Source organism: Ornithorhynchus anatinus, chromosome X5, assembly GCF_004115215.2.
Source record: "Ornithorhynchus anatinus isolate Pmale09 chromosome X5, mOrnAna1.pri.v4, whole genome shotgun sequence".
Classification (NCBI taxonomy): Eukaryota; Metazoa; Chordata; class Mammalia; order Monotremata; family Ornithorhynchidae; genus Ornithorhynchus; species Ornithorhynchus anatinus.
Window position 1 is genome coordinate 53,020,252 of NC_041753.1, and position 25,888 is coordinate 53,046,139.

At 42.4% G+C, this 25,888-nt stretch overlaps 1 protein-coding gene across 5 annotated transcripts in view; it reads left to right on the forward strand.

Annotated features, from left to right (window-relative positions):
• Positions 1-25,888, forward strand: part of GLIS3 (GLIS family zinc finger 3) — a 489,852-nt gene that overhangs the window by 139,263 nt on the left and 324,701 nt on the right. Inside the window, exon 1 of one of the 5 annotated variants that reach the window (XM_029055441.1) lies at positions 21,631-21,678. The exons of the other annotated variants lie outside the window; for them this stretch is intronic. The gene's annotated coding sequence lies outside the window, so the exon portion shown is untranslated. Of the gene's footprint in view, positions 1-21,630; positions 21,679-25,888 lie in introns of those variants that run through there. 5 annotated transcript variants of the gene reach the window in all.

Consider the following 25,888-nt stretch of genomic DNA (forward strand, 5'->3'; position numbering starts at 1 on the left):
CTCTCCTTGACCCCCCTCCAATCTGGCTTCCGTTGCCTTCACAGAATCCGTCATCTCAAAAATCACAGTTGATATCCTTCCTGCCAAATCCAACGGTCTCTACTGCCCGCCCAACCCAGCCCACAGAACTGATGTTCATATCTAAAATTAATTTATTTATTTTAATGTCTGTCTCCCCCTCTAGAATGTAAGCTCATCTTGGGCAGGGAATGTGTCTGTTATATTGTGCTGAACTCTCCCAGACACTTTGTACAGCGCTTTGCACATAGTAAGGGCTCAATAAATGCGATTAATTAATTGGGACATGATTTGGAAGGGATTGGCAGTCATGTATTGGTTTTATTAGGCACATTTGCACATAGTGATAAAAAAAAAATCAGTCTTTAGCATCATCTTTAAACCCAAAGGACTGTGTGTTCTCTCTCTGTCACTCCCTCTCTTTCTCTCTCTGGATCTCTTTCCCTCTGTTTTTCCATACACATACATCTAAGGCTTTGCCTGGCATAAATTTGCAGTGCATAATTGGGTAGACTTTGCTTAGAGTTGCCTTAAACCTTTTTACAACAATTAAATTCATCCCACTGCTCAGGTGTTTGAAAACAGTGGCACTTTGTATGTTTGTTGTGGGCACATTATTTCTTAGCTTCCTATCCATCATGATCTCTTTGGATTTCCTTGCACTTTGAACCGTGTCTTTCATGTTGTTTTTGTAGTTATGATATTTCATTTTCCCTATTGTGGCTGTCATAAAACCTTTCCTCACTTTATTCTTATATGGTGAGCCCTTGGAGGCCCAGGGACGGTGTCTAATTCTCACCCGAGTATTTTTTAGAACAGTGCTCCGCATGCCGTAGTTGCTTAATAACTACTATTACTTCTCCAGAGAAAAGCTGTAGACCAAAAAAAAACCACCCCTCAAAAAACACGATTGAGCTTAAAACATATAATTTGAAAGTATTTTCTTTCATATCATACATTATTCAGGAATTTCTTTACCAGAGAGAGTATAAAGTTTTAGCAAGCATTGTCCTTAAAAAAAATTGGCCCAACAACTTGCTTACTTACAGGGATTTGAGATTAAAACTTTGATCCCATTAAGATAAAGAAGCTTATAGGTAAACTAGGCTAGTTATTCACTGGAGTTTTTTAATCTTTCAAACTTCCACTTGGTAGAAACAAGCTCAGACAGCAGCACGTAAGTTGTTCCTCTGATTTAGCATTCTCTCCCCTCGTCTAACTTCTTTAAAATGATCCTTCCATATGCGCACTCATTTTTTCCCCCAAAACATTAGTGACATTTTGACTGTAGGAGGTCAGCAGATGAGTCTCTCCCAGATTTATACTTTCCAACTATTCCTGGTTCTCAGAGGCTGCAGGAAAGGGAGTTGAGAGTCTGTCTCAAGGAAGGCAACAAATTATTTGAAAATGAATTTCAGCCAGTTCTCAATCGTCTTTAGGAATAGTGAATAAATATCCATAGGTAGGCCACCAAACTAATTTAGCAGTAGTTTCAACTTTTTCCAAATCTTTCCCTGAGATGTTATCAAGTAACTGACTCTGGCTAATTTCAGTATTCCCTGTTTTTGTTGTAGGAATGTATTTTTTGAGCACCGACTGAGTGCCGCACGCTATACTAAGCACTTGGAAAGTACCACAGAAGCACAACATACTTTAACTTTAACCCATAAGGTGCTTAAAGTCTTTTGGGGGAGACAGGTGTAGAAATATTTGCAATCAGTGGAATCTGAATAAATAGAACCGATTGTTCGGTCGGATATAAACATAGGTGCTGAGGATGGGCATAAATAAATATGTAAGTGAAAGAGTAGACTGGTGGGACCGGGGGGGGGCGGTGTTGATAAGATTCAGGATTCAGATAATTTGTCAAGGGAGACTTGTTCAAGGAAGTGGGATTTTTGAAGTTGGAGGAGGCTTTTTGGATTTAGGGAGAACGGGGCAGCATGAACAAGGGGTCATAGGAGGGCCAGGTGAGCAGTGTATGGTGAGAAGGTGGGCTTGGGAGAAACATTACATGTGAGCAGGGGAAGAGTGGATGAGATCTCATAACTAAGGTAGAGAGCTTTGAAGTCAATGGTTAGGAGCCTTTGCTTCATGCAGAGGGAGATGGGTGAGCTTTGAAATGTTTTGTGGAGAGAGGAGAAGTATTCCGATTGTTTCAGGATAATAATCTGGGCAGCAGTGACATGTGGACTGAAGTGGGGAGAGACTGAAGGCAGGGAGACCAGCAAGGAGGTCGATTCAATAGTCCAATCATGAAATGATGAGTGGTTGGACCAGGGTTAAGTCTGGATTGGTGGAGAAAAAAAGAATGGATCCATGAAATCTTTCTGAGGAAAATTCAGCAAGTTTGGGCAGTAGATTAGATATCAGAGCAGAGAAGCAGCATGGCCTACTGGATAGAGCATGGGCTTGAGAGTCAGAGGACCTGAGTTCTAACCCCAGCTCTGCCACTTGTCTGCTGTGGGACCTTGGGAAAATCACTTCACTTCTCTTTGCCTCAGTTCCCTCATCCATAAAATGGGCATTAAGACTGTGAGTGAGTCTTATGTGCAACATGGACTGTGTCCAACCTGGTTAGCTTGTATCTACCCCAGCACTTAGTACAGTGCTTGGCCCATAGTAAACATTTAGCAAATGCCATAAAAAATAAAAAGAGCAGAAGACAGAGAGGAGTAGACTATACCAAGGTTTTGGGCTTGAGCCACAGCGAAGATGTTGCTCCTGCAGGGGAGTTAGGGAAGTTGGGAGGGTTTAGGAGGAAAGATGAGAAGTTCAGGTATGGACATATTTGAGTTTGAACCTCCTTTTAACCTTCTGAGGGAGGTGGTATGACCAAAAAGGCTACTGGAAGAAAGAAGGAAGAGAAACTGAGGACATGGATAAACTACAGAACAGGCAGTCAATCACCTGAATAACTGAGTTTATTGTATATGAATTCATCAGTTTTTTATGGAACATTATGTTGCACCTAAGACCTCCAACTGCCTTTGGTAGGATCAGTCCTTTCTGTATATGCACATTAATTCATTCATTCATTCGTATTTATTGAGCGCTTGCTGTGTGCAGAGCACTGTACTAAGCACTTTGAATGTACAATTCGGCAACAGATAGAGACAATCCCTGCCCAACAACAGCCTGTGAACATCTTGATGGGGTTTGGTTATGAGATGTGTATTTCTCCAATACCATGTCCTATCTCTTAAAATGCTATTCCTCAAATTCCTTATCGAAAAGAATCTCTGTTTTCAAAATTTAGAACAGTGCTCTAGACCATAAGCTCATTACGGGCAGGGTACGTGTCTGCTAACTCTCATGTACTGTACTCTCTGAAGTGCTTAGCACAGTGCTCTGCACATGGTAATCACTTAATAAATACCTTTGATTTTAGAACTGAATCCAAACATGGCCTAGTGGATAGAGCATGGGCCCGGGAATCAAAAGAACCTGGGTTCTAATCCCAGCTTCACCGCTTGCCTGCTGTGTGACCTTCGGCAAGTCACTTCTCTTCTCTGTGCCTCAGTTACCTCATCTGTAAAATGAGGATTAAGACTTGGAGCCCCATGAAATACATGACCTGCTTCCAACCTGATTAGCCTGTATCTACCCCAGCACTTAGTGCCTGGCACATAGTAAGCACTTGACAAATACCTTAAAAAAGGAGCCTTACAACGAATTAGTCATTATAAGACTTTCTAAGCAGGTGTCTACCAAGTCTGTTGTATTGTACTCTCCCAAGAGCCTAGTGCAGTGTTCTGCACAAAGTAAGCCCTCAGTAAATATAATTGATTGATAACTATAGAACTTGAACTTCATTCCCCATTCCATGCACCAAGTCCATATTCAACTCTTGCTTTCACAGGCCCCCTGAGACTCTTAGAGAGGGGTGTGCTTGATTGGTCTCTGAGACAGAGAATATGACCTGTGGGCCAACAAAAATATTGGATGTCCTGTGAATATTGCAAACATTTATGGTTTTCAGTAAATACAAAACTGAAGAACATTCAAATTTATGATCTTCCCATTTCTCTGCCTTCCATTTCCGATTCAAAACACTGCAGCTCCCATCAAGAAGTCAGTATAGTTTTTTTTCCACCCGAGGTTGGTGTACTCATCCATTCTTTATTCTACTCGCCTGTTTTTTGGTCTCGAACAGGTTCTAGAATACAGTACAGTATTCCTAGTTTTCCAACATTATTTTATCCTTCTTTTGAAGATCCCATTGCTACTAATTTCAGAACCTACAGCTTAAACACCTGTATCAGATTAACAGTATCGGATTAAACAGCTTCGGTAGAAAGAAAAAAGCCTTGGCCACGCTATCATTCTCCTTATTTCAGTTCTAGCCTAGATGAAGACTAAGGGCAGGAACTAGAAGAGTCTTTACCAGGTCTCAGTCATTTAAAGTAGGCTTAATCCTACCTCTTATTCCCACTGGCTTTGTGCAGTTCTTTGGAAGGTAGATAGACCCTCTTTAGCACGAAGGAATGAGCTTTTTTGTTATGTCAGAACTACAAAAGCCCTGGAAAATTCCTATTAATTAGCATGCCTTGGGCTAATGAAAGAATAAAATTGAAAGAGAAATGCCTTAAGCTTTCCGAATAGTGTAAGCATGTAAGGACAATACTGGTTTCAAATATTTGGAACTGTTTGTATAATTTTCCCAGGGTTTGCTTCTCTATGGCTTGAAGAGATAAGAGTGGAAGGACAAGTACAGAGTTTTGTTTGGGTCATGATGTAATAACATTTTGGCTTTTTACAGAGAGGATAAGTAGGCCATAATTTGATGAAGTCTTGATAGGGGTGGGTCTGTGAGTTAGCAGAATTCAAATGAAGAATGCCATTTTGCCTGTTGGTGAATAGTAATAATAATAATCATGTTGGTATTTGTTAAGTGCTTACTATGTGCAGAGCACTGTTCTAAGCGCTGGGGTAGATACAGGGTAATCAGGTTGTCCCACGTGAGGCTCACAGTCTTCATCCCCATTTTACAGATGAGGGAACTGAGGCACAGAGAAGTTAAGTGACTTGCCCACAGTCACACAGCTGACAAGTGACAGAGCAGGGATTCGAACCTATGACCTCTGACTCCCAAGCCCGGGCTCTTTCCACTGAGCCACGCTGCTTCTCCTAATAGTGCACAACAGAGCACATTGGGAAGTATAGGTAGAGTCAGGCATGTGCCCTTGGTGGATTCTTTCATCCTTCTGGAGCCCTGGCAATTAGGGGCCCAGAAAACAGTGGTGAATTTTGTGCCATCTCACGGGGAGAGAAGATAAGTGGAAGTTTCTGTTTTTTTTGGAAAGGAAATGTCAGTTGTGGGATTTTCCTAGTGGAACTATAGCCCGGGAGAAAATTTCCCCCAAATTTCACTTTTCAAAATAACTCTGGAAAGTTGAAGAGTGCTGTTCCCTTCCTGTATCTTTAAAGTCACCCCTACCTGGAAAGCACTCAATCATCTTGCCCCCTCCTATCTCATCTCACTACTCTCCTACTACAACCCAGCCCACACACTTGGCTCCCCTAATGCTAACCTTCTCACTCTACCTCTTTCTCATCTATCTCACCGCCGACCTCTTGTCCACATCCTGCTTCTGCCCTGGAATGCCCTCCCTCCTCAAATCCAAAAGACAATGATTCTCCCCCTCTTTCAAAGTCTTTTTAAAGGCACATCTCCCCCAGTAGGACTTTCTCCACTAAGCCCTCCTTTTCTCTTCTCTCACTCTCTTCTGCATCACCCTGACTTGCTCCATTTATTCATCCCCCCCTCTCAGAGACACAGAACTTATGTACATATCTGTAATTTATATTAACATCTGTCTCTCCCTTCAGACTCCAGGCAGGGAATGTGTCTGTTTATTGTTGTATTCTACTCTTTCAAGTGCTTAGTACAGTGCCCTGCACAAAGTAAGCACTCATTAAATACAGTCAATAAATATGATTGACTAACTGGAAAGAGGTCAGGAAGACATGTAGGTAGAGAGTTAAGGGACTCCTGCATGATCCCCAAAGAGTCCCAAATCACCCATCCCCATAGTTACTTGGTAATACCATAATTAAAATTAGAATTTCAATAATTAGTAGGGTTTTGGACTACAAATATTCCTACGTCCAAGTGCTGAAGTGGATACAAGAGAATCAGATCAGACACAGTCCCTATCCCATATAGGCTCACAATCAAAGAGGAAAAAAAGAGCATATTTTGCATCCCCATTTTACAGATGAGGAAACTGAGGCACAGAGAGGTTAAGTGACTTGTCCAAGGTCACCCCCAACAGGTTAATGGCAGAGCTGGAACTTGAACTCAAGTCTCGTGGTTCCCAGTCCTGTGTATTTTCCATTAGACTTTCATGGCTTGTGAGATGATTTATATTATTTCTCAGTGGGTAGTAGGGATATTGACACTTCTATAGCTCTGAAAATTGATCAGTGAAAAGTAACATTTCTGAATAGCCCACTATGATAGTGTGTATGGAGGTCCTGGTGAGGAACTCTGGGAGGGAGAGTGATGATTGGATTTGATCAATGTTATTGCTGGTGAAGGCACTTTAAGAATTATTTCATCAAGTTGGGATTGAAAAAGCCATTCAGAGATTGGATGCTCTCCGAAAGGCTGAGTCTCGGTGTTTGTATCGCATTTCCTTTCTACCACTGGGAACAAATTAGGTTGATAGTATGGAGGCCCTGAAGATTACATTCTCATTGAAGATTTGGAGCTGAGACTGGAGAAAGACTGGCTGCTGATCTCTGCTTGACTGAAAGATAAGGACTTCTAAGAAAATAATATTGGTGGTAATTCAAAATGATTCTGGGTGATAAAGGTTGGAGGTTGAGGGATTAAATTAATTCCGGCATTTCCAAGTGATGTAGAAGGAAAGTTGAAATAGCTTATGGATTCTGTCAGCATGCTCTGCCTCCCATCTCAAGCATCGCCTTGCTTTGCTAATAACATGTGGCAAAGGTCATGCCAGACTTGCTGTGCAGCAGAATTATGTTTTGACTGATCAAGGCATTTTCCTGGCTTTGGGTCTTTTAGAGAATTATCTCTGTGTGTGTGTGTGTGTGTGTGTGTGTGTGTGTGTGTGTTGATGTTGTAGGGTCCAACCTATTCCTGTGTCTATGCTCCTGCCATTCCCCCCTCCTCGCCCCCGCTGGTTACAATTTCATTCCGCGGAATTGATGAGGACCTTAAAGAATGTCCCGCCCCTGAAACACTTCTGTTGGTATCTGTATGAACTCGGAAGGAAAATCTAAAGCCTGAATAGTCCTGAAAAGAAGTAATAATAATAATGATATATGGTATTTATAAAGTGCTTACTGTGTGCCAGTCACTTTACTAAGAGCTGGGGTGGATACTAGTTAATCAGGGTTGGACACAGTCCCTGTCCCATGTGGCGCTCACAGTCTCAATCCCCATTTTACAGATGAGGTAACTGAGGCACAGAGAAGTAAAGTGACTTGCCCAAGGTCATAGAGCAGACAAGTGGAAGAGCCTAGATTAGAACCCATGACCTTCTGACTTCCAGACCCGTGCTCTATTCACTAAGCCATGTTGTACAGGAGATGCAAGGAATTCACTATATGTGGAGGAAATGAAACAATTTCTTAATACATCAAAGAAGTTAGGGACTCACAAACATTTGTGAACATCTGAACCATCATTTACTACAAATATAGATTTTTTTTTTTGGTACTTGTTAAGTGCTTGCTGTGTGCCAAGCACCGTACTGAGTGTTGAGGTGAACATAAGATAATCAGGTTTAACACGATCCCTGTCCCACATGAGGATCACTAAGTAGGAGGGAGTAGGATTAAATGGCCATTTTGCAGATGAAAAACTGAGGCAAAGAGAAGTTAATTGACTTGGCCAAGGTCACACAGCAAACACTATTAGTTCATGGTGGGCAGGGAATGTTTCTGTTTATTGTATCGTACTCTCCCAAGCACCCTGTACAGTGCTCCGCACACAGTAAGCACTCAATACATACAGTTGACTGCTTACAACCCAGGTCCTCTTATTCCCAGGCCTTTGCCCTTTCCACTCGGCCCCAGTCCTTCCCTTTTGAGCATGGTGCCGTGGTAGCTACTTATGCAGCAGAAGTAACACGCAAGTCTCCTGCATCTTGGAGCTTAAATATTGAAACAGACAGCAGTGGCAGGCTTGTGAGCTTCTCCCTCATTAGAAGGTTTGTTAGAGGTTTTCCCTTTCGATTGGCGGCAGAAGAAGCTTCTGAGCTGCTATCATAGATCATCGATTTGATCCTGTCCTGCCCTGTGCCAGAGGAGGCAGGAAGGACACAAACCGTGGTCACATGCCGCTATAAAATTTTCCAAGTTGGGAAGGCTCCAGGTAGAGCGCTGTTTGTGACTGTGGCTTTAACTTTTGGACTCTGAGCAGTGAGGAACCTGAAACTCTGTTCCTATAGCCCCTGCACCCATTTGTTCTTCGTATACTTATTTGGTATTCCACAGTGTCCCTGTCTCTTATCCTGTTTTTGTGTTTTTATTCTTTCATCTTTCCCTATGTGTCTATCACCAGTCCCTCCCCCACTGTCCTTGGGGGCCAGGGATCAGGTGTAATTCTCATCTGTATATTTTCCCCCCCAAGGCTTATTATTGTGCTTTGCACATAAGTGCTTAATAAATACTGTTATGATAGTAAATTGATTTTGATAAATATATGTACATAATTTTACCAAACAGATAACAGAATAAAAGACTGAGTGTGAGGGTGAAGCTTCATCTTGAAAAAAATCATCCTTTCCTATAATGTGGGTCTGTCATTTTTGAAGCTATAGAATGAAATTTGCATATTACTTCTGGATACGGCTCTGTAGAGATTCAAACTTTTGTGGTCTGTGATAGACATGCTTGAAATACATACATCCATTAACAAGATTATCACTTGAAGAGACAATCATATTTTTACTAAAAAGGTTTTTTGAGGATAAAATTTATTGATATTTAATGAAGTGTGAAGCTTTTAAATGAACCATGAAGGCAATAGCTAAACTAATTAACTGAGTATAAAGGCTCCCAGAATACATATGTTATGTGGGCTGTATGCTTATTATTTCTGCCTGGTTACATTGACATCCTAGATAACATTCTCATATATGCTTTTTGGAAAGAGCATTAAATCCTGCTTGTAATGCATGCAATAAAGGAGGAAATCACCATTTAGATTTCCTGCAAGCTTAGATGGGATATTTAAGTCAAGCACCACAGGTTTATAGGTTATAATTTAGCTGGGTTACGTTTGGTAATACATAACAACATATTATTTCTGCATACTTGATTTAATCCTCTATCTTGTTATTTCCTTGAATAATAAATCATTCTTTATTCTAAAATGATGAAAGTCTTTTTTATATACACACAGACACACGCTCTCACATACACACAAATGAATGATAAATGGCATGAACAGAAGTATTCCACTGTATGACTGGTAACCTGTGGGCTTAATTGCACTGCTGGTGGTCACCCGCCACTGCTGTGGAAGTCATTGAGAGTTTCACAGTGGGTGAAATCAGGCCCACTAGGTAGAGCCATTCTGCTGGCCCTAATGTCCAGGGCAGCGGCTTGCCCCCTCATTCTCCTCATGACCCCATTGCTTGCAACCAGGTGCACCTTCATATCATAGCACATTGCCTGGATGAGAAGAAAATACAAAGGGTAAACGAACCCTTAGCTACGGGTGATACCCTGAAAAGCAATGACATGAGAGGCTCAAGAGGTCTTGTAATCCGTGAGCTGTTCTTCGAAGAGATCACTAATAATAATCGTAGTATTTGTTGTGTTTGCCATGTGCCAAGCACTGTATTTAAGTGCTGACATAAATGCAAGATCATCAAATTGGACACAGTCTCTGTCTGCATGAGGTTCATAGTCTAAGTTGGAGGGAGTAGGGTTTAATTCTCATTTTACAATTGAGGAAACTGAGGCAAAGAGAAGTTAAGTGACTTCTAGAGTTTAGCAGCCATTTCCTCCGAGTTGGTCACAGTATTCTTTTTTATGGTATTTGTTAAGTGCTTACTATGTACCAGGCACTGTACTACGTGTTAGGGAAGATACAAGATAATCAGGTTGGACACAATCCGTGTCCCACATGGGCTCATCGTCTTAATCCCCATTTTATAGATGAGATAACTGAGACACCGAGAAGTGAAGTGACTTGTCAAAGGTCACAATGCAGACAAATAGTGGAGCTGAGATTAGAGTCCTGGTTCTCTGATTCCCAGCCTCATGATCTTTCCACTAGGCCACGTTGCTTCTCACTAAGTAACCTGATTCTCTGATACCTAACTGCCTAAAGCCTAAGAAGTAGCAGAGTCTGTATGGGCTGCAATCTTCTTCTGTGAAATTTGGAGAATAATTTCGGCCTAAGGGTTTGTGAGGCCACACTTCCTTTAGCTGGAAATTGAGAATGCTCACAAAATGTTCCCTTGTGTAGAGGGCTTATTAGTGAAGACATATTTTCAGCTGAATATGAAAAATGAGTTCCATGAAGACATTCCACAAATGAATTCCACGAAGAAGAGAAAATGAAAACAGAACTACAGCGCCATACGAAATGAAGTTGAAGAAAGTCACCAGATAGGAGATCAGGAAGTAGCCTTTGTTCCTGACAAAACAAAGCATGAAATCCACTGGAGTTCATCAGGTACCTCAGATGCAATGACCCCAGATAGTTTCAGCATTTTTATTCAACCGGCTCTTCACCTTTACCAGACCTCTTTAGTAAACATCTGGAGGCAATAGCCTTTTATCAGAAGTAATATTTTTGCAACAAAGTACTGGGTAGAGAAGGGCAGGTGGTAGGGGGGGGTCCCACTTCTGATATCAGTGGCTGAATTGCCAGTTTCTCACCAGATGCATTTCCTCTCGAGCGGGATTGGCAGAGTGCACATTTCGAAGAAACCACGGCTGGAGAGGACTCTTCGTAATATAGATAGAGGAGAAGGCCATGTCTCATGGGGCTCTGGGTCACATTTTAGGGTGGAAGGCCCTCTGGGTATATTTATAGCCTCTGTCCTTTTTTAGTTTGGGGACCGGTTCCATATGTGCGGGTTGGAAATCATTTCTGCTTGAATTTGCCACCTTTTCTTTTCTAGCCCAGCCCTCTCCATTGCTGTATATTCCCTGCACCTTCCCTACCCTGCTGGTTCTGGTTCGACTTTTGTAACTTACTGATTTTGTTTTGCTGTCTATATCCCGCTTTTAGACTGTGAGCCCGTTGTTGGGCAGAGATTGTCTCTATCTGTTGCCCAATTGTATATTCCAAGCGCTTGGCACCGTGCTCTGCACACAGTAAGTGCTCGGTAGATACGATTGAATGGATGAACGAATTGATTTAGCAGCTCCAACAGAATCAGTCTCTTTTCTGTTGCTGCTGCTCAGCCACTTTCATGCCCAGCAGTCATGCCAGGGTGAGAGAGGCCATGATGGAGAAGGAAGAGAGGGCTCGGGCAAAGAAAGGTGTTTGGGAGAAAAGGGAGCTTGTCTGAAAAGATTCAAAGTTCTTCCCTACCACCCTCCTTTCTCCTTCACTGCCACTGACTGCTCTTCTCTCATATCACCCCAAACTCTCCTTCCAGAGTTTGTGGCTGTTGTGGGGGAGGTAACAGGGCCTAGAGCAGTGAGGTCTGCAGCAGAGATTAGGTCCATTGTGCTGAAATCGCAGAAGGAGAAATGGAGTGGATTTGTAGTGGAGCAAGGCACATGGAGATTGGAAGGATAGGAGGAGGCTATGTTGGCGAGAGTTGTAGTAGTTAGTATCAATGGAATGCTCACTTGGTATGGTGCACTGTACTGAATGGCTGGGAAGTGCAGAATAAAGAAGTGACTTGTTTTCTGCCCGTAAGGCACTAACATGGGAAATCACACAATGCTAGAGAGAGGAGGTGAAGGCCAGGCCCGCTTGGGGTTGGAGCAGGGGTAGCTAGATTCATGTTCGTTTACTAGGAAGGGGTTGAAGATACGACTTTGGAGGCTCCTAAAGCAGTGCAAGTCGATCCTCTTACTTGTCAGTAACTCTTTCACCCGGCCTTAGTGCGATTGATGCCCTCGGTTTTTCTGGGACAATCCCTTTTTTAGTCATTTTTCTTCATTCTCCAAGAAAGGTTGTTGTTGACACCCCAAAATGCCAGTTTTCAGATAGAGCCTAGGACATGCATCATAACCTCCCTTGCCATTTGAGGGTCCCAGATCACTGACTGGGCCTCTCTCCAGGCACCCCCCTCCCCGCCCCCCCGCCCCATACCTGCTGGGAGGTGAAGACTTTGTTCCTGTAGTTGCAAGGAGAATGAAGCAAGCAATACCAAATCGCTTAATATCATGAGGGAGTTAAAGCCAGGGGCTTCAGATCTGCTGGGATATGATACAGGAAGCAGTGGTCTGAAAGCAAAGGGTAGGATGCTCATTAGGTAGATATGATACAGGAAGCAGTGGTCTGAAAGCAAAGGGTAGGATGCTCATTAGGTATTAACTCCCACCTCCCTCTAATCCTTGCTCTTTGGAGTCCTAAAATTTTTATTTGGAAATCTGGTCATTTTGCTCTGATCATTGAATTTCCTCAGGATTATTTGTGATTAATTCAACTTCACGTAAGTATTTAAGAAATGCCATTGCTGGGTAAGACTAGGGATTCATCCAGTTCAGTGGTCTGTCTGAAACAGGCAACTAGCTGCATGGAGGAACTTGTGAAATGATTATCTTCCTTGACATCTGCCCTAATGTTTATCGATGTACCATTCATATCCTTAACTTTTCCCTCTTCCCTTTTCCCTAAGTTACCTTCTAAAAATCCATTATTGACCTTTCACCCATGAATTTATCCAAACTCCTCTTGAATTTATTGATATTTTGTGCCCGCACAACTTCCCATGGTAACGAATTCCATATGCTTGCCACCCACTGAGTGAAAACATTTTTCCTTTCATTTGTTTTGCATTTACCAACCTCAAGCTTCAGTGGGTTTCCTCTCATCCTGCTACCCTATAGTCATACTCTACTAAAGGGGAATGAGAAGAAATAGCAATACACTGAAGCCTGAGGAAATTATATTAAGTAGCAATAATTTACAAGGAGTAATATTTAGTGGAAAAGATAATTGATAGAGATTGTCAATCTCCCTTTCCTGGAGATCTTCAAAAAAAAGGATGGAATGGTCTCAGTAAGTTTCCCTGAAGGTTAGGGAATTGATCTAATGCTTTCTCAACGCCTCTTGCAGTCCTGATATTGTTTGTGGATTTTAGTATATTATATATCTATTAAAATAACCTACATGATAAAACAGACGTTCAGAAGAACCTGTCTCAACAACACCTAAACCAAGGAAATGCATTCTATGAGAGGTCTTTTATTTTACTATTGACTCTCATCAATACTCAAATGGTTTCAAGGGAAGCGGAGTAATCTCGTAGGGCTCGGTTCTTTTTAGGAATCAAAAGCTCTAAAGTTTATCAGTCATTTCTTCTGAGTTGTTCACGGTATTCTTTTTTATGATATTTGTTAAGTGCTTACTATGCACCAGGCACTGTACTATGCGTTAGGGAAGATACAAGATGATCAGGTTGAGACACAGTCCATGTCCCACATGGGCTCATCGTCTTAATTCCCATTTTATAGATGAGGTAACTGAGACACAGTGAAGTGACTTGCCCAAGGTCATATAGCAGACAAGTGGTGGAGCTGGGACTGAAACCCAGGTCCTCTGACTCCCAGGCCCATGCTCTTTCCATTAAGGCACACTGATTAATCTCTTCTAAGAAATGCTGATTATCTTAATTTGGATTGATTTGGGGTATTTTTTCAACCATTTCTCAGTACCTGCTTCCCTACCTGGTACTTCATAGAAACGATGTGCGCTTCCCTACCTGGTACTTCATAGAAACGATGTGCGAATGAATTAAATTCCCTAGTGCTTGAGTTGCTCTGAGACAGTGTTATCTTAGTGTCCTGAAAGAGTTCCTGTGGTTCCCCAAGGTGCCTAACTTACTATCAGGATAAGTAACATGGGTTTAGGGAAAATTAGGTTCTACACTGGTCAGGAATCTAGGGAAGGAGTTGAATTTTCCCTTCATTGTGATGAGAGCTAGCAGATTTAACAAGGAGTAATGATTCCTGCGTTTGGTTCCTGGGCATGGACTTCTGGCACTGCATCCAACTCACTGAAACAATGACCCACCCATAATTATTCCCTAATTGTAAAGGCAAAATTTTCATTTAAAATAAAGTCAGTCGGGTAAGCAGAAAATTCAAAGGCATTCCTCCAAAATGCAATTGCTAATTGGATAATTGTTATAGTGACTATTACTGTGTCAGGAAGGGAAAGCCCGGAGCCCCCAGGGCGACAGAGCTAGGGTGTCTACAGAAGACCATCTCCCCCCTAGACTTTAAGCTCCTTGGGGGCAGGAACTGTCTACCAACTCAGTTGTATTGTACTCTCCTGAGCGCTTAGTACAGTGCCTTGTACACTGTAAGCCCTCGATTAATGGCATCGATTGATTAACTGATTGGAGGAGAGACATTTTTAGAGCTGGGAAGCCCCTTTCCTTGCCATTCATCATCTCTGGGTGAAGACCCTCTACCCACCACAGGAGCAGATGAGGGAATAGAAGCTGTAGCCAAGTGACCCAGGACTCCAGTGCTACTCAGTCTCAAGGATCTGTGGGTGGGGAGCTGACCTGATTAATGGACTACTCCCTTCCTCCCTGTCTGCTATTACCTGGCGCAATACAGGAGTGAAGGGCAGGAAGAAACATGTGCGGAACTCTGAACGTTGGGAAAGTTGTGCTGGTTCGGTCCAAGGACTATTTCTTTCTGCAGTATTTTATAGGGAAAGACAAGATGGTTTATGAAAGGGGAAATTGTGAATTGTACCTCACATCTGTTGGAATTTTTTCAGGAAAAATTTGGTTAGAGGGGAACTAATGAGCATAGTATATTTATCTCATCAAAAGACCTCTACAAATTCCCACGCCTAAAGCTTTAAAAACAATGAGGAATCATAATTTTGGGGAATGTTCTATTATGGATAGAAAACTGGGCAAAGGATAGAAAACAAAGGCTGGGGATGTGACCGCTTTTTTGAGTGGGTAAGTTTAGAGACCAATTTTTATCTACCGTCTTCATCAATGATCTGGGAGAGAGATTGTATTGTGCAATCTCAAAGTTTGCAGATGATGCTAAGCATCTCCTGGTGGTGAAATGCAAAGCTGACTGGGGGGATTGATGGCAGGAAAACTTCATAAAGCCGATTGAGAGGTTTGAAAAATGACAGTTGAGCTTCAATGTGCAGGGTGGAAGAGCACAGGCCTAGGAGTCAGAAGGACATGGGTTCCAATGCCGCTCTACCACTTGTCTGCTATGTGACCTTGGGCAAGTCACTTAACTTTTCTGTGCCTCAGTTACCTTATCTGTAAAATGGGGATTCAAGACTGTGAGCCCCATGTGGGACAGGGACTGTGTCTAACCTGATGATCTTGTGTCTACCCCAGAGCTTAGGAAAGTGCCGAATACATAGTAAGTGCTTAACAAATACTGTCATTATTGTTATTACGCCTGGTTCAAAGTCATCCAAGCTGCCCTGACGTGATGGTGGGCTCTGAATCACCATACAATAAAGGTGTCTTGGAGTCATTATTGATCATTCTTTTAAATCAGTGGTCTAATGTGCGGCAGGAGCTGAAAAGGTTAACTGTGTGCTGGGTAACATAAAGACAGGGCTAGAAAATAAAACAAAAGATAAAGTTTTCCTACTATATCAACCATGGTACACCCATAACTAGAATACTGCTTACAGTCTGGCCACTGTGTTTTAGGAAGGACATCTAGCCGGAGAAGATATAATCCAGTTGTGAATTTGAGTCATCTCTTCGCTTCGTTTGTCCCCCTCATGCACTTTGATATTCACCCCTCCCACAGCACTTATGTACATATCCATCTGTAATTTATTTTAATGTCTTTCTCCCCCTCTGGTCTGTAAGTTCCTTGTGGGCAGGGATCCTGTCTACCTAATGTACTGTACTTTTCCAAGTGGTTATTACGATGCTCTACACGCCATAAGCACCTAATAAATGCCACTGATTGATTTAGGTTGGGCACGGGAAAGGTTGGTGGGTGGCACTATGTTGAATAAATGAAACAGCAGCAGCCACCACCAGGATGAAAATGCCTTGGCTAAATTCTGGAGCCACCCTGCACTTTTCCTCCTTTTCATCCCATTCTCCCTCCTAGTTCTGTACCCGATCCTTTTAGTTTGTTCATTCCAACTCTGCTCATTGATAATAATAATAATGTTGGTATTTGTTAAGCACTTACTATGTGCCGAGCACTGTTCTAAGCGCTGGGGTAGACATAGGGGAATCAGGTTGTCCCACGTGGGGCTCACAGTCTTAATCCCCATTTTACAGATGAGGGAACTGAGGCACAGAGAAGTTAAGTGACTTGTCCACAGTCACACAGCCGACAAGTGGCATTGAGTCAATCAGTAGTATATACTGAGTCCTTCCTGTGTGCAGAGCACTTAGGAGAGTACTATACAGTAGAGTAGGTAGACACTATCCCTATCCACGAGGAGTTAATAGTCTAGAGGGGGAAAATTATATTAAAATAAATTAAAATTAATGAAATTAATTACAGGTAGGGAAAGCAACCTAATTTAAGGATATGCACATAAGTGCTGCCCACGTGGGACAACCCGATTACCTTGCATCTACCCCAGTGCTTAGAACAGTGCTTGGCACATAGTAAGTGCTTAACAAATACCAACATTATTATTATTATTATTGAGAAGGTGAGGGATGGCTGGCAAAATACTCAAGGGGCTGAGGACTCAAGTCCAAAGATGACAGTGTGGAGAGAAAAATAGGGTGGGAGGATGTTTTTAGATAAAAGCTAAAGTATAGCTCACTGTTGGAAGGGGTTTTTTTTGTTTTTTTTTGAAAATCGTCTTTTTAAATTTCTACCATCAGATTGTATATACCAGAATTAGATTTTTTTTCTTTTTAATGAAATGTTCGCAGTTCACAAGCTGAGTAGTGCTACCCAGGGGATTTTAACCATCTGTAAAGGTGCCCTGTCCTAGACTCGGAGTTCCTGGAATATAGGCGAGTTCAGCAATATAGAAATGCATAATTGACCAGAATTCCATTTATCCCCCAGGCAACATCAATTGCTTCTTGAGATGGAGAAACTTTAGAACAAGAATCTCCAATAAGCACACAGTGATTTCACATACCTCAGCAAATTAAATGTGGGGTGTCCGACCTGATTATGTTGTACCCACCCCAGTGCTTAATACGACGCTGGGCACAAATTAAGGCCTTAACAAATACCACATATAATTGTTAATTTACAGATAGGAAGCTTCCCTGTTTCTGTAGCCTCAAGGGAAATCTCTGGGTCCTGGGATCTTGTGCATGTCCTTTCTCTGGCCTGTAATTCCTTCTTCCTTCATATCCAGCAGACAATCACTCCTCCCACCTTCAAAACCCTCCTAAAATCACATGTCCTCCAAGAGGCCTTCCCTTACTAAGCCCTCATTTGCTTTACTCCCTTTCACTTCTGAGTAGCCTATGCATTTGAATCTATTCCCTTTTAGCACTTAATATTCACCCCACCCTCAGCCCAACAGCACTTATGTATGTATCCATAATATGCCTCCCCCTCTAGACTGTAAGCTCCTTGTGCGTGGGGAGTATGTCTACCAACTCTGTTGTATTGTGCTTCCCTAAATGCTCAGTACAGTGCTATGCACACAGTAAGTGCTCAGTAAATACCATTGACTGATTGGGCATGTGAACAGATGACATTCATTCATTCATTCAATAGTATTTATTGAGCGCTTACTATGTGCAGAGCACTGTACTAAGCGCTTGGAATGAACAAGTCGGCAACAGATAGAGACGGTCCATGCCTTTTGACGGGCTTACAGTCTAATCGGGGGAGACGGACAGACAAGAACAATGGCAATAAATAGAGTCGAGGGGAAGAACATCTCGTAAAAACAATGGCAACTAAATAGAATCAAGGCGATGTACATTTCATTAACAAAATAAATAGGGTAATGAAAATATATACAGTTGAGCGGATGAGTACAGTGCTGAGGGGATGGGAAGGGAGAGGGGGAGGAACAGAGGGAAATGGGGGGAAAAGAGGGTTAAGCTGCGGAGAGGTGAAGGGGGGGGCGGTAGAGGGAGTAGAGGGAGAAGGGGAGCTCAGTCTGGGAAGGCCTCCTGGGGGAGGTGAGTTTTAAGTAGGGTTTTGAAGAGGGGAAGAGAATTAGTTTGGCGGAGGTGAGGAGGGAGGGCATTCCGGGACCGCGGGAGGACATGGCCTGGGGGTCGACGGCGGGATAGGCGAGACCGAGGGACGGTGAGGAGGTGGGCGGCGGAGGAGTGGAGCGTGCGGGGTGGCGGTAGAAAGAGAGAAGGGAGGAGAGGTAGGAAGGGGCGAGGTGATGTAGAGCCTCGAAGCCTAAAGTGAGGAGTTTTTGTTTGGAGCGGAGGTCGATGGGCAACCACTGGAGGTGTTTAAGAAGGGGAGTGACATGCCCAGATCGTATCTGCGGGAAGATGAGCTGGGCAGCGAAGTGAAGAATAGACTGGAGCGGGGCGAGAGAGGAGGAAGGGAGATCAGAGAGAAGGCTGACACAGTAGTCTAGCCGGGATATAACGAGAGCCCGTAGCAGTAAGGTAGCCGTTTGGGTGGAGAGGAAAGGGCGGATCTTGGCGATAACGTAAAGGTGAGACCGGTAGGTCTCGGTAACGGATAGGATGTGTGGGGTGAACGAGAGAGACGAGTCAAAGATGACACCGAGATTGCGGGCCCGAGAGACGGGAAGGATGGTGGTGCCATCCACGGTGATAGGGAAGTCTGGGAGAGGACCGGGCTTGGGAGGGAAGATGAGGAGCTCAGTCTTGCTCATGTTGAGATTTAGGTGGCGGGCCGAGGTGAGGTCGGTGAGGATGGAGGTGGACAGAGGGAAGTGAAATGGGGAATAATAGGCAATAAGGGCTGATTTATTTTTGGCAATTTCCATTCCAAAAAAGGATAAAAGACTGTTAGAATTTGTGACTGCTGTATAAATCCCTTTCCTTTTCCGTCCTCTTTGTCTTTGGTCCAGCTTTGTTCTGATAAGTAGGTGTGAAGTGCCAAATTGCCACTACTGAAGGAAAGGATGATTTTTTTTTTATTTTTAAACCAGGAAATGAATGAAGCTGTATATTGAGCGATCTGCTATTTCTCCAGAGATGCCACCAGAGTTCCTGTTTTTTTTTTCCGTCCAAGGTCTATAGGAGATGAAACCTATTTATTTTAGTAAATCATTTGTAGTTGCAACTCCTAATGATCTCATCTTCCTCCATATATACTGAGCGCAGTCCCACATATTGTGAAGGGCATGTAAAATTCAGGTTCATGGGATTGAGTATCATAATTTGGTTAATACCATTCCCAGACCTGAATTTCGCAGGCCTTCAAAATAGGAGACAATTGAGCTCACTGTTTATTAAGTGTTTGCATATTTATACTTGGAGTGATTTTTGTGTAAGTAAAATAGGCATAAATCCTTATTTTACTCATGTAAATAGATGACATTGATACAGACATACAAATAAACATATATACTATAAAATAGAGGCAAGATGGTCATGCATATGTAGATAATTAGCTAAATATTTACAATCTGTATCAGTTTTCCCATGAATGGCATTTTACATTGGGGATGGTGCACATGATGAGCTAAAAGAAATAAGAGAGGAAAGGAGTGTCTAAACCTTACTTCCACCTAGTCAGAGAATGGTTTGGGGATTCCGAGATATCTTTGAACAGAAGGCAAATAAAAATAAATGGGAAGTTTAAAGGTTTGGGAAGTAATACGTGACCAGGCATGGAAATAGAATAAATTTACCAAAGGAACCTGTGACCAAATAACCATGGGCAAAGCAGGGAGAGGGAAAGCAGGAGATTAAGTAAAATGGAGCAATATCTTTCTCCCTCTCTCCCTTTCTCTTTTCCCCTTCCCTTTCACTATCTCCCCACTGCTCCCTCTTTCTCTTTGCTTCCCCTTCTCTCTCTTCCTCTCTTCCTCCCCTTTCCTTCCTACTTCCATGTCTTTTCTCTCCTTCCTTTCTCTCCATCCCTCTTTCCTTCACCCTCCTCCTTCCTGATTCCTCCCCCTCTCTCGCTCTTTTATTCCCTCTCCATCCCTCTTTCCTTCTCTTTCCCTCCTCCTGCCCCTTTCTCTTTGCTTTCTGTCACTCTCCCTGTTTTGCCATCTGTCCTCTGTTGGGCTGAGAGGAGAAAAAACATGGCCTAATAGCCTGGGATTCAGAGGACCTGGGTTCTAATCCTAGCTCTGCCATTTGTCTGCCATGTGACTGTGGGCAAATCACTTAACATCTCTGTGCCTCGGTTACCTCATCTGTAAAATGGCAATTAAGACGGTGACCCCCATGTGGGACATGGTCATTATCCTACCTGATCATTTTGTATCTTCCTTAGGGCTTAGTACAGTACCTGGCACATAGTATATACATGACTGTAAATATATTTACCTGTATTAATATCTGTCTCTCCTTCTAGATTGTAAGCTTGTTGTGGACAGGGAACGTGTCTATTAAATTGTATTTTCCCAAGCGCTTAGCACAGTGCTCTGCACACAGTGCTCAATAATTACGATAGAGTGACTAGTAAGCGCTTAACAAATGCCATAAAAAGATTCTGCTGCTCCATTCATTTTTCTTTGTTTTGCATCTATTGCCAACTCTCTCCCTCCTCCCCCCATTCTGAGATTGTGTGCCCCTTCTTGGGAGTCAGGGACCATGTCTATTCCTCATCCAAGCACTAAATAAATACGTTTGTTTCTACTATTACTTCCCCTTCCTTCCTTCCGTCCTCCCTCCCTCCCTCCCACTCTTCCCTGCTTCTTCTCCTTTCCCTATCTCCATCCCCTTTCTCTCCTCCCTCATCCATCTCTTCGAAGTCCTTAACCCATCTTTTTTTCCCTCTAATCACAAGAATACTCAGGGAACAACTGATTCCCACTATTGAGAAAAACTAACCGGTGGAGTTGGGGTAAAGGGCAAGAGAGTGGTTGTGTCAGAGGCATTTTTTTTAAATCTTGATTTTAAAAAAACATACAACCAAACATCAGAAAAATTTTACTGCTGATGTTGATTTTAGAGAGGAAGCTGATAGAGGAGAGACCTGGTCCAAAGCCAGTGATAATTAATAAGCATTCTCCTTGAAACTTCCCTGGTAGTTTTTTTTTTAAAGGTTGAGGGTTAAAACATTCCCAGTGGTCAAGTTAAATGTTAACTGCTATGAACAGTTAACCTGTAACTTTCCTGTGTAAAAGGGAGAAAACACAATACAACTGTTTCCCAGGAATTCATTTGTAGCTTTGTTTCTTCAGTGCAGAGATTCCATATGTCAATCCGTAGATTAAACAATACATAAATAGATATTATAAAACTATGTGCATAATTTGGGAACAGATGAAGAAGCATCTAGCTAAATTGCCTGCATGGTCTAAGTGCTTCCATTAGGGTTCTCACAGTTAGCTATTTTAGAATGCATTCCTCGTTTAGCCATTAGAAAACCACTGGCTTTATTTGGATAAACTCAGCGCTAAAAAGTGCTTCCAGAAAGGTAGGTGATCTCACTGCTATCTGCTTTGAACTAGTCAAGGTAATTACCTGCCGGTATTGTTAGTACCGGTCAGTGCTGGATAATTTCTGACTGCCGTTTCTTTTGAAGAGACATTGTTTTTTATGCTGAATATGTCAGATTCTTTCCTTCTGTATGTTAGCGTTTGCTGAACATAGGTGCCTGATTACCTCATGTAAACCAAAGAGCAAGTAGCCTTAGGAATTCATGCAATTTGCTCTGCCTTGTTTACTGTGGACAGCAAGGAACAGAAGATTGACTTTGCCTATGTGCGTTGAGGACTTTATTGACAGCTTGGTCTTTTTATATGCTGAGAAGTTGGCCAAAGTGAGTAATTTAAGTCACATGGTCTTTCTGGCCCTATATTTCACTGATTAAATTACTCACTTTGGCTAAATTTTGAGAGGAAAGGTAAGATATGCAATTGCAGCAGTTGGAAAAAGAGGGCTGGGAAATGTAGAAATGCATTCTTATATTAAGAAATTAAATCGATATGAAGCCTTTGCTGACTTTAGAAGGGCATTGTATCAAGTATGGGTTTTCATCTGTGAACAAGGGATTCACAGAAACATCACATTTAAATAATGTGCAGGGAAGGAAGTGAGGCAGAGAGGAAGATGCTGATGTGAATTTGGAGGATATCGAAACTGATTATGGTGACTACTGAGGGCTTCATTTATCAAGCAACACCTGGTATTTATTGAGTGACTTAGGACATCAGAAATTCCATTATTGGTTCAAACAGTAGTCGATCCAGCCCAGTTAATTCTGTCTGCAATTGTGGCAGCAGGATGCTTGGAGGAACCTGTGAGATACTTACCCTCCTTGACATCCATCCTAATTCATTCATTCATTCATTCAATAGTATTTATTGAGCGCTTACTATGTGCAGAGCACTGTACTAAGCGCTTGGGATGAACAAGTCGGCAACAGATAGAGACAGTCCCTGCCGTTTGACGGGCTTACAGTCTAATCGGGGGAGACGGACAGACAAGAACAATGGCACTAAACAGCGTCAAGGGGAAGAACATCTCGTAAAAACAATGGCAACTAAATAGAATCAAGGCGATGTACGATTCATTAACAAGATAAATAGGGTAACGAAAATATATACAGTTGAGCGGACGGGTACAGTGCTGTGGGGATGGGAAGGGAGAGGTGGAGGAGCAGAGGGAAAAGGGGAAAATGAGGCTTTAGCTGCGGAGAGGTAAAGGGGGGATGGCAGAGGGAGTAGAGGGAGAAGAGGAGCTCAGTCTGGGAACGCCTCTTGGAGGAGGTGAGTTTTAAGTAAGGTTTTGAAGAGGGAAAGAGAATCAGTTTGGCGGAGGTGAATGACTAGAGAAGGACTATCTAACATCCTTAATGTTTCCTTTTACATCCTTATATCCTTAATATTGTGGACCACTCGTCTGTGAATTTATCTCAACCCTTCTGGAACCTGTCTGTTCTTCTCTGTCTATGGAAACCAACTCTACATGTTTATCAATCGCTGGTTGAATCAGTGTTTTCTTTTATTTGTATTAAAGCTTCAGACAACAGTAGGTGCAACTTATACTGGGATTTGGAGAAAAATTATGTGCCTGTCCTGTCCATACCCTTCAAGATTCTGGATACTCGAATCATGTCTCCTCTTAAGCTTTGTCTTCCTAGACAACCAAACCTTTTTGGTCTGTCCTCATGAGGAAACTACTTCATCTCCTTGATTATCCTGTTTTTTTTTTCTCTGAACATTTTTCAGACATTGAATAATAATCTGGCCAGGGCATACCCTTAGTTGCAAGTGACCTGATAGTTTGCATCTATTAAATCAAATGCCTGTTTCTTTTCAATGGAGGAGACTATGCAGGGTAGCTTGTAAAAAAGAAAAAAAAAGAAAAAAGTGCCCACTAATGCTCACTCCACTGTTTTTAAATGGACAGGAAGTTACTAGGAAGGTTGTTTTATGAGAGGAACCTAGATGGAGTGCAGTTGAAGGTACAGTGGGAAGTCTGGATGAAAGATAATGAGACTACACCTGTGTGCTTTTGGTTACGATCTTTGGGGAGAAGAATATGTGTTTTAAGGCACTTTTTTTCTTTCAGTTCTTTGGTCTCCTGTCCTTTTCTTCCAACCCCCACAGAAGCCCCCAACAAAAGACCCTCACAAAGCTGAATGGGAGCAATCTAACTGTGGATGCTTATTTAGAAATAGGGTTGCCGGATTTAGGTGGTTTTGATGTGCTTTTTATTCTTTTCATTTTATGTATTTCTGAGTGCATTCTTGGGAAGCTTGCAGTTGGGTAGTGTTGCATGTCAGAGATGAGGGAGGTTTAGTTATTAACCCAAAATAGAGGGTAAAGAGGGGAAATAGGCAGGCTGAGGAATGAGGAAAGGGATGGATTAAAACATTTCCAAAAGATATTTTTGCTGTTTACACTTGTTAATAATTAATGCTAATTATTGATGAAAAAGGGTTCTGCTACACACAGTACATTGTTTGGAAATAAATTGCCCCATTTCTTATCTGAAAGCATTTCTTTCAGCAGATACTCAACTATTTTAAATGATCAATTTTATTGTTTTAGAAAATGCCAGGTTGTCTCTCTTATAAAACCTAAAGACTAATTCCTTGAAATAGAATTTTCTTCAGACTCCATATAGTTTCAAAAGACTACTTTTTCCCCTTTGGGCCTACTTTTAACAGATGGATTTTTCCTTTCTTTAAGATCTAAGGGAGAACTTCCAAGGTAGGAAGATGAACAGAGTCTTGTTCCAGATATGAGTAATTGTTTTCATGAATGGTTTTAGGGGGGCTCGGGTGGGCCCAGAGTAGAGGAAATCTGGTGACTCCCCCCAGGTGAAAGTTTACTCTTTCTGTCCTTCTTCAGCATGTGGGTCCTCCCACACCTTCAGGCCCATACTTTTATCCCCATCAGAGGAGGGGTTATTTTTAGTCCCTAATGGTAAATATAGAACTGTCCTTTGGGTCTGAATATGATATTTATTGATGAGAAGATTTTCATTGGTATGTGGGTCTGACAGCGAAAACCAACCTGTGACATACAATCTCTTCCATGCCCCGTGTGTGTAAAGATTGCCCTTGGCTGCCCTGTAGCATTTGTAACTCACGGTGCCTGGCACCATCAGTCCCATGTCTCTAGTCAATCAGTCAATTGTATTTATTGATTACTTACTATGTGCAGAGCACCGTACTAAGTGCTTGAAGAGTACAGCGTAACAGACTTGGTAGACGGTTTACAGTCTAGAGGGAAAAACGGTCAGTGACCCCTTGCTCACATACTCCCTCTGGCCTGGAACTCTCTACCCCCTCATAGTCGATGGATCACTATTCTCCCCATCCTCACAGTCCTAGTAAAGTCATACCTACCCTAAGAATCCTTCTGTGACTAACCTCTAATTTCCCCTTCCTATTCGCCCTCCCTTCTGTATCGCCTCTGCACTTGGATAACCGGCCCTATCCCCAGCCCCACTTATTCTTATACTCTACCCTCTAGACTCTAAGCTCATTGTGGGCAGGGAATGTGTCTACCAACTGTTGTATAGTACTCTCTCAAGTGCTTAGTACAGTTGCTTTGTACGTAGTAAGGGCTCAATGAATACCATTGATGACGATGATGATTTCTCCTATCTGTAATTCATTTGTCTTTGTTTCCCCTGCTAGACTGTAAGTTCTTTGAGGGCAGGGATCATGTCTACCCCCTAGTATTGTTTTCTCTCAAACATTTAGTACATTGCTCTGAAAACAGTAAGTGGTCAATGAATACCAACGATTGAGTCATCATTTCTCTTTCTTCCTCTTGGTGTCCCCAGCTTCCCGAAACCTCCGATCTGAGACGGTTTCCTCCATTTTTGATTGTGCCATGCTGAGGAGATCAGTCTTCTGCAACTGTCTCTCAATTGCCCACTGCTATTCCTCATCATTTGTTTCCTTAAATCCTTGGGTTTTTAAAGCATTTTGGGGGTCTCTGTTAATAGTTACTCTATTTTAGCCCACCACAAACTGTTTGCCTATCTTGCTGTTGTCCATTATCTTTTCATTTTCTGTTTAGTGAAGTTGTGTTGTGAAAAGTGCTGCTTTGACACAAGCTGTTTGACTACAATCCCTTGCTGTTGTGACTTTCCATTTGATGTTAAGAATGGAACATAGGTGGGATTGGTAGGAAGTAGTGTAGAAATTGGAGATGGCCATGTGA